The sequence below is a fragment of the Mobula hypostoma genome, chromosome 3 (genome assembly GCF_963921235.1).
Source record: "Mobula hypostoma chromosome 3, sMobHyp1.1, whole genome shotgun sequence".
Lineage (NCBI taxonomy): Eukaryota > Metazoa > Chordata > Chondrichthyes > Myliobatiformes > Myliobatidae > Mobula > Mobula hypostoma.
Genome location: NC_086099.1, coordinates 58,843,688 through 58,851,594, shown reverse-complemented (window position 1 = coordinate 58,851,594; position 7,907 = coordinate 58,843,688).

The window sequence follows — 7,907 nt, the reverse complement described above, 5'->3', positions numbered from 1 at the left end:
GAAAGAGAGTGGGGAAGGAACGGAAATTGCTGGGAGGGGGTCGTGTGGGTCCAGTAATGGTGGACAAGATAAGAGGTGGGGTTGAGGGAAAGAAAGTGGAGAAGGAGAGGGATAGAGACTTGGGACCAGAGGTAGGCAGCTGGGGAGAGGTGGATTATTGTGAAGGGAGAAATAAAGGGAATGAGGAGGTAGTGAGGGGTCGGATGAATAAAAACCAAGACAAAGGGAATAAAAGAATAAGAAATGGTAGTGGAGAAAGCTCTGAAAGTGAGGAAGATGAACAAGCTCAGAGAGGAGGTGTTGTCATAATTAGGTTTAATGAGAAGGCTCAGGGACATATGAAGAAAATTAACCCATTTGTGCTAACAACAAATCTGACAAATAAGATAGGGGAAATAGTATTTGCAAAAGTCCTTAATGATGGCAACTTATTGGTAAGATGTGCGAATGAGGAACAACTTGAGAAAGCACTCAAGCTAAAAGAGATAGGAAAATGCAAGGTGGAATACACTGGGAGGGTGGGAGCACAAAACGGTGGTTATAAAGGAGTGATCACGGGGATACCAATGAGTATAAATATGGAGGAGATAAAGAGGGATATCAAAGGAGGGAAAGTAATGAATGTTCAAAGACTGAAAACAACAAAGGAGGGAGTGAAAAAGGAAAGTGAATCAGTATTGATTGAATTTGAAGAAGAAAGAGTGCCAAGGAAGGTGTTCCTGGGTTTCATGAGTTACCCAGTAAGGGTGTATGTGCCAAAGCCATTGAGGTGCTATAATTGTCAAAGGTTTGGACACATGGCTAAAAACTGTAAAAGACAGAGGAGATGTGCTAGATGTGGGGGTGATCATGAATATGGAAAGTGCGGAACAGGAGTTCAACCAAAATGCTGCAATTGTGGAGGAGCTCATAATGTTGCATATAGTGGGTGTGAGGTTGTGAGACGGGAGACTAAAATTCAAGAAATAAGAGTGAAAAGAAAGATCACTTATGCAGAAGCTGTAAGAATGTCAAGAGAACAGAATAATGCTCCTAATGAACAGGGAGCAATAGGGATACGAGAGATGCAACAAAGAACAAATGACAGGATTTATGTAGACAAAAAGGCTCTAGTAACATTCATTGCAGGAGTGATTAATAGTACTGCTGAGGTAAAGTCAAAAAGTGACAAAATTCAGCTGGTGGTAAAAGCAGCAGTAAACCATTTAGGGTTAGTAGGACTGACATGGGAGGAAGTGAGGGAGAACCTCAGTAATCAGTCAAGCCAGGAAGTGTCATGTGTTGGTTAATACTAATTATGGTGATTCTTTTACAATGGAATGCAAGGAGCTTACTGGCCAATAGCCAGGAATTCAAGCACTTTATTAAAGAAATGGTTGTAAAACCGGATGTAGTGTGTATTCAGGAAACTTGGTTGAAACCAACTTTAGACTTTGTGGTATATGGGTATACAATGATAAGGAAAGATAGAAATCTAGGGGGAGGAGGGGGTTGTGCTATGTTAATCAAGCAAGGTATACCATATAGGGTACTGGAGAAAGGAGATGATCAGGAATACATAGTGGTGGAAGTGTGGGAGAGAGGGGAGGGAGTGGTTATAATTAACTACTACAATCCATGTAAAAGGTTGGATTTGGACAGCCTATTAAAGATACAAGGACAAAACAGACATAAATTAGTGTGGTGTGCAGATTTCAATGCTCATAGCACAATATGGGGGGATCAGATTACAGATCCAAGTGGAAAGGTAATTGAAGATTTGATGGAAGAAAGGGATTTGGTGTGTATGAATGATGGTAGCGGCACAAGGATAGATATAACAACAGGAACTGAGTCAGTGTTAGATATTACGTTAGTGTCTAATACCTTGGCTGGCATTAGTAACTGGGGAGTTTGGACTGCTTCAACATTAGGCAGTGATCACTACCCAGTTTTGTGTTCAGTGGGTGAAAGAGTTGAAGTAAGACCAAGTGGCGGAACCCCAGAGTGGGTGTTTGAAAAAGCTGATTGGGGTAAGTTCCAGAAGCTGAGTGAAGAAGGGTTGACAAAGATTGATATTTCTGGAAATGTAGATGAATTAAACAGTCAGGTGACTTCAGCAATTATCATGGCAGCAGAAGGATCTATACCTAGGAGTAAAAATAGGATGAATAGAAAACTGGTACCATGATGGACAGAGGAATGTTGTCAGGCTGTAAAAAACAGAAATAGAGCATTCAGGCTAGTTAAAAGAACCCATAATATGCAGCATTTGGTTCAATATAAGAAAGCACAGGCAGTGGTGAGAAGAACTATACGTAAAGCTAAAAGGGCAAGTTGGAGGAGTTTTTGCGACAAGGTAGGAAGAACAACACCTGTGGGAGAGATATGGGGAATGATTAAGAGGATGGGAGGAGATAGAAGGGAATGGGAATATCCAGTAATGATATCTGAGGAGGAAACTGCAGTCTCCAGTAGGGATAAGGCTGAGGTCATGGCCAAGTCATTTGTACTGATACACAGTTCAGAAAATTTGTCTGAAGAAGGGAGAAGAAGAAGGGAAAGAATAATGAGCCAACACCCAGGTGTGTTAAGCAGGAGGGAAGGAACAGATGATATAATTGATGATCCATTTACATTAGCAGAAATGGTGAGAGCAATAAAGAGATCGAGACCAACCTCCCCAGGGAAAGATCTGATATGCTCTGTGATGCTAAAAAAATCTAGGAGAAGGAGCGCTCTTGAAGTTGCTGCATTTTTATAACAGAGTGTGGGAGGAGGGGAGATTACCAAGTGCATGGAAAGAAGCAGTAGTAATTCCAATAAGGAAGCCTGGCAAGAATCTGTCAAAACCCACTAGCTACAGACCAATTGCATTAACATCAAGTATATGTAAGATAATGGAAAGGATGATAACAGAAAGGTTATCATATGAGCTTGAGAAAAGGGGAATGCTGGCAAGTTATCAGAGTGGTTTTAGAAAGGGAAGGAATTCCATGGACTCAGTGATTATGTTAGAGACTGAAATAAGGAAGGCCCAGGCAAATAGAGAGTCAGTAGTGGCAGTGTTCTTTGACATTGAAAAAGCCTATGATATGATGTGGAAGGAAGGATTATTAATTAAACTGCACAAGATGGGGGTTGGTGGGAGAATTTTTAATTGGATTAAAGATTTTTTGTTTGGTAGAAAAATTCAAGTTCGGATTGGATCAGAATTATCAAAACAGTACATAGTGGAAAATGGCACACCTCAAGGTAGTGTGATTAGCCCATTACTTTTCATGATTATGATCAATGATGTCTTCACAAAGGTACCGGTGGATATAGGTAGGTCACTGTTTGCGGATGATGGGGCCTTGTGGAAAAGAGGCAGGAACATGGACTATATAATCAGGAAACTACAAGAAGCAATTGATGAAGTGGTGGAGTGGGGTTATGATTGGGGATGTAGATTTTCAGTAGATAAAACTCAAACTGTATTTTTTACCAGGAAAAGGGTTGAGGTAGGGAAGAAGTTAAGGATGTATGGGGTTGAATTAGAAAGGGTTGTATCATTTAAATTTCTGGGAGTTATATTTGATTCACGATTAACATGGGCAGACCATATCAGGAAAGTTGAGGAGAAATGTAAAAAAGTAATAAATGTGATGAGATGTTTGACTGGTAGGGAATGGGGAGCAAGTTGTTCAGCTTTGAAGAGAATGTATGTGGCTTTAGTAAGATCTGTATTGGATTATGGAAATATAGTATATGGATCAGCAGCTAGGTCTCTTATAAGGAAACTGGATGTGATTCAGGCTCAGGCCTTGAGAGTGTGCAGTGGGGCTTTTAAAACGTCACCAGTGTCAGCCCTACAGGTAGAAATGGGAATAATGCCTTTGGAACTAAGAAGGATGCAACTGATGGCAAACTACTGGGCTAACTTGCAGGGGCACAATGATTCTCACCCTACTAAAGGAGTGTTGCAGGAGTGCTGGGAAAATGGGAGGTTTCAGAGGGATACCTTTAGTCGGGTAGGGAATGATATCGCGAAAGAATGTGGAGTGTTTGATCTGAGGATAAGTCCTTCAGTAGTTTATCCGGTTGTAGCTCCATGGAAACTTGTATGGCCTGACATAGACTGGCATTTGTTAGAGGTAAAAAGGAAAGAAAGATATAAAACAGATTTGGTAAATGCATTTAACTGTCATGTGATGGAAAAGTATAGTGATTATACTCACATTTATACAGATGGTGCGAAGGAACCTGAAACAGGAGTGACAGGGTTTGGGGTGGTAATACCAGCAAAAGAAATTGGAATCAGCAGAAGAACATCTAATAAGTTAGGGGTGTTTACAGTGGAGATGCTGGCAGTGTTGGTTGCGTTGCAATGGGTGCAGAAAGCCAGACCATCCAAAGCATTGATATGTTCAGATTCATCCTCAGTTCTAGCAAGTTTAAGGTCTTTTCACACGAACAGTCAGCAAGATGTACTTTATGAAGTCCTTCAGTTAGTTACAAGAATTGCAAATCAGGGAGGTCAGGTAAAATTTCTATGGGTTCCAGCACATGTAGGGGTGAAGGGGAATGAGAGGGTGGATGAGTTGGCAAAGAGGGCGTTAAAGAAAGAAAATGTGGAAATGCACATTAGTATCAGTAAAGCAGAGGTTAAGTGTGTACTCTGGGAAAAAGTCAACCGAATGTGGCAAGAAAGATGGGACAGGGAGGGGAAAGGGAGGCATCTATATCAAATACAAAAGAGTGTTGCAGTTACTAGGGTAAGTAATGGAAACAGAAGAGAGGAGACTGTGTGGACTAGGTTAAGGCTGGGACACTGTGCATTAAACAAAACATTGAAAATGATAGGGAAACACCAGACAGGATTGTGTGAGGAATGTCAGGAAGAGGAGTCAGTAGAACATGTAGTTCTGAGTTGCAGGAAGTATGGGATACAGAGAGAGATGATGAGAATTAAACTAAGGGAGTTGGGGATGCAGGAATTCACATTAAAAGGGTTGCTGGGCATGGGTGAGAGAGCACAAGTCCGGGTATTTTTAGCGTTTTTAAGGGGTACAGGGGTTTTTTATAGAATATGACGAATAAACAGGTATAGGATACTAGGATGGTCAAAGATGGGAGGGTGAAGTGTAGGTTTGTGTGTGTGTGTGTGATTGGGTGAAGGGATTTAGAATGTATGTCTAGTGCACATTCTGGAGCAGAGGGTGGCGGTAATGCATCATTAAGCTGGATGCCAACCGCAGTAAAACAAGATACAGACAGACAGACAGGGGCCGGCCGGCACGTGCTGGGCGGGTTCACGCCAGGCCGGGCCCTGGCACCCAAGCAAGCGAGGAGGGCGGCGATGTTCACCTCATTGTTTTAGTATAGCACGCACCCATTTGTTTGGAAGAAAAATACAACTGCGTACTGTAATCTAAGATAAAACTATTAATTTTTTTGTGCACATAGTTCCTTTTAATACAGTAAAGTATTCTCGAGTAGTGCACAGTCTCATTCAAGTTGACTCAAAAGGAAGACTCGTTGAAAGCAATTGGGCAACAACTAGGACAACAGGGCGGGAGGGTGGCTTCAAAAAGTGCCTTAAAGATAGAATGATGGCGAAATTTTGTAAGGTCAGTGAAGAGTCTATGCAGACAAGCAGTGTGGGAGGAACACGTTCTCGATCGATTTAGGGAAGAGGAGATTAAAGGGATAAAGAATGGTGATGTTCACTGATGAAAGGCCTCAGCCCGAAACGTTGACTGTTTATTCCCCTCCTTAGATACTGCCTAACTTGCTGAGTTATTCTGGCATTATGCCTCTGATGCTATGATTCCACATATACAGAACAGATCTTGTTTGTTCTTGCTCCAGATCCCAGCATCTGCAGTATCTTGTGACTTCACTAGATTTCTTAAGGTTATACAAATTAGGGAGATAATTTGTACAATCTAACAGCTGTTGTAACCCAAAATAAAGCTGGCATTTTAAGCTACTTACTAGGTAAACAATTAGACTCATAGTGAAAACCCAATTTTTCTCTTATTTACTGAAGGACAAGGTAAATAAGAGAAAAATATGTATTATTAATGTGGATGGAGACAAAGCAGTGAATATACTATATATTTACAAAGGGCATTCGATAAGTTGCTGTATCAAAGTTTGTTACCGGAAATGAGCTGATAGCATAGGTAAGAACATGGACAGAAGAATGCATGGCGAACTAAAATTGGGGAGTACACATATATGAAATTATTTTCTTGGCAAGATGCAGTGAACAGTGTGCCACGTGGATCAGGGTTGAGGCCTCAGTTTTTGTTTATGAATTATGTAAATGAATTAGATGAAGGAACTAACAGTACTGCCTCTAATAGAAAATCACAGACTTGCTCAGTGGATTCGTAGCATCTGCGGAAAGCAACAGAGTTTATGTTTGAGATTGAAGGCTCCTCGTCAGAAATGCGAAGAGATAAAATGAGTTCAGATAATATTAAATTCGCTGATGAAACAGATATCAGCAGGAATGTAAGTTCTGGAGAAGACAAAGAGCTGGCTTCAAAGGCATGTAGATACGATAAATGAGTAAACAAAGATCTGGCAAAATTGTGATAAAATGAGAAGTTGTAAATTTTGGTAGGAAAAATATAGAACACTTTACCTAAGTGGTGAGTGATTACAAAACTCTGAGACAGAGGAATCTGGTTTTCCTTATATTTCATTTGCAAAAGCAAGTATGCATACTCAGCAAGTAATTAGGAAATCTAACACAATGCTATTTTTTGCTAGCGGAAATTAATACAAAAATGTAGATATTACTGATGGAGAATCTCCACCTGAAGTCCCAGCAATTTCTCTCACACCCCAGTTGCTGCTTGATCCACTAAATTCCTCCAGTAGTTTGCTTTTTGTTAGGAATGTTACATATAGTGGTGAAACCACATGTGGAATATTGTGCACCATACAGATTCCCTTATTTAAGGAAGGATGTTTATGCACTGGAAGCAGTTCAGAAAAGGTTTAGTAGACTAATACCTGGAATGGATAATTTGTTTTCTGAGGAAACATTGAACAGGCTAGGTTCCTACCCACTGGAGTTTAGAGGAGTGAGCAGGGATTTGATTGAAACCTTAGATTCTGTTGGGTCTTGACAAGGTGCATCTGGAAAGTATGTCGCCTCTTGTGACACAGTCTAGAGCTAGGGGAACCATTGTTTAAATGTATATGGTCCTCCACTTCAGACAGATGAGATTATTCTTTATTCTCCAGAGGATCACAAGTATCTGGAGTTCTCTTTGTTGGAAAGAGAAGTCTTTGAATGTTTTTCAGGCAGTGACAGATAAATTCTTGATAAACAAAGGGGCAAAAAGTTACAGCAAGTATCAACCATGATCTTATGAACTGATGGAGGACACTTAAGGGGCTGAGTGTGCTATTCACACTCTTAATTTGTATATTCATGTTTTGAATGTTTCAAACGGTATTGATTTTCAGAATATTGAGCTATTCCACATGACTGATGAGACAGCATAGGATCTTTATCAGATGTGAGACTTTAATCAGATATTCTCTGTAAAGGACCATGGTAGAATTTGAAATTAAGGATGGACATTTCAAACAAAAACGTTCCTGTGGAGAAGAAAGAGCTGTTCATTAAACACAGAGTTAACAGGAAAGTGGAAGTACAGTATATTTTGTTTTTCATGAGCTTTAATTTATGATTGTAGGAGCTGGTGCCGTAGAAGATGACTTTCCAACCTGGACTGCAAGATTAAATTGAAAAGTTAATAAAAAGCATTAAGTAATGCAGAAAGACAATTAAAATAGTTACATATTTCACAATATTTATCAAAGTAGAATGAGGAAATTATAAATATATGAGCCCTGAAATTCTCCAAGGGCAGTTTGATTTCAGAGCCAATGGCTCTTCCAACTAAACCCTGAAAGTAATT